This window comes from Carlito syrichta, unplaced genomic scaffold (assembly GCF_000164805.1).
Source record: "Carlito syrichta isolate Samal-C Ts95f unplaced genomic scaffold, Tarsius_syrichta-2.0.1 Scaffold117902, whole genome shotgun sequence".
NCBI lineage: Eukaryota > Metazoa > Chordata > Mammalia > Primates > Tarsiidae > Carlito > Carlito syrichta.
This window is the reverse complement of record NW_007061998.1, coordinates 345,909-347,760: the sequence shown is the minus strand read 5'-3', so window position 1 is coordinate 347,760 and position 1,852 is coordinate 345,909.

Genomic DNA, 1,852 nt, shown 5'->3' with positions numbered 1-1,852 from the left:
TACATTAATACCATGGATATTGAAAGCAGGCCAGTCTAATGTGAAACACACTTTTGGGCAAAGTATTCTCTAAGCCTTAATTTTCCCATCCATAAGATGTGGATAATAATAGCTCCAAACTTACAGTATTAAGAGAGTTAAGTAAGCCCCTTGTACAATGGCTGACAGTAAGCACTCAAAATATTTAGCTTTTATTATTATCGTCATTAATAATTATTTCTGGCAATGTTCTCTTTCAATGGAAAAGCTATTAGGGGACGGACTCAGTGGCTCAGCCTGTAATCCCAGCACTTTGGAAGGCCGAGGCAAGTGGATTGCCTGAGCCCATGGGTTTGAGACCAGCCCGGGCAACTTGGCAAGACTTTGTCTCTACAATAAAATTTTTTAAAAAATTATCCAGGCATGGTAATGTGTGCCTGTAGTTCCAGCTACTTGGAAGTCTGAAGGATCACTGGAGCCCAATAGGTCAACGCTGGGGTGGCCATGATTGTGCCACTGCATTCCAGCCTAGGCGACAGAGTGAGACTCCAACTCAAAAAAAAAGAAAAGAAAAGAAAAGCTATTAGGCACATACACTGAAAGGAAACGGATGAAATAACCTGTTGAGTTAACAGTAGAAAACCTGACTGATAGCAAGAACTCTTCCTTAGTCCATCTCTTCATCTCTTGTACATAATACAGTTCTTGGTGTATACTACATAAACATTTATTTAATTGAATGGAGCTATACTTTTCATTAATGAGGACACACCAAGTGTAACATCAAATATGTTTTCTTAGACATTAGCATTCTCCCATTAAGCTTCACTTGGAGAAGACTTACAGCAAGTACATCAACTGATTGCTAAATCCTTTTTGCATAAATCCATTTTTACCCTTCTTTTATCTTTTCTACATTCTTTGGGGGAATGAGATCTATTTTTACTATTGCTTTTGTAGATGGATATCCCAATCTATCATTTCTATCAGCTGATGGTCATAGAGTTGGAGAGGACTTGGAGATTATTAAGTTCATCCTCTATATTTTACATAGACTGAAACGAAGATACAAAGAGGAGAAGCAACATGGCCAAGGTCACTCAAGTTTTTAGTAGTAGAACTAAACCAGAAAGTTACTTCTGACTCCCAAGTTAAAATTTCCTTTACTCCACCAAGGGACTCATCAACGTATGGCATCATTGGCATTTCTGAGCTCTCTTCTGTGAGGATAACTAGATGTATAGCCTACCTTTACATTTGTTAGAAGTATTTAAAGATATTGGCTCTCCTTTCCCCCTTCACCCCTTCTCTCTGGCTATTTCTACAGATTTATCACTCTTAAATCATGTTGTTTACATGAATCAAGCTTATTTGGATGTAGGTGACAGAAAGTCAACTCAAAGTCATTTAGGAAAAGGAAAAGTATTGGGAAAGACCTCTAAATATCTTCTAGTAGTGAAGGAAATACTGACTTTGGAAAGAAAAGAGTTTGGGGGAGTTCACATATCTTCTGCCCAGAGTACTGCCATTACCAATGACACCAAGTTTCAGTCTCTTTTGTTATTAGGTTTTTTTTTTTTAGTTGGAATCTCACTCTGTCGCCCAGACTGAAGTGCAGTGGCATACTCCCAGCCACCACACCCTCGACCTGCTGGGCTCCGGTGATCCTTCCACCTCAACCTTCCAAGTAGCTGGAACTACAGGTATGCGCTACCTCGCCCGACTAATTTTTTATTTATTGTAGAGACGAGGTCTCGCCAAGTAGCCCGGGCAGGTCTCAAACCCGTGAACTCAGGCAATCCACTCACCTCGGCCTCCCAAAGCGCTGGGATTACAGGCTTTGCCACCGAGTCTGGCCTGCTAAGTTATTAGT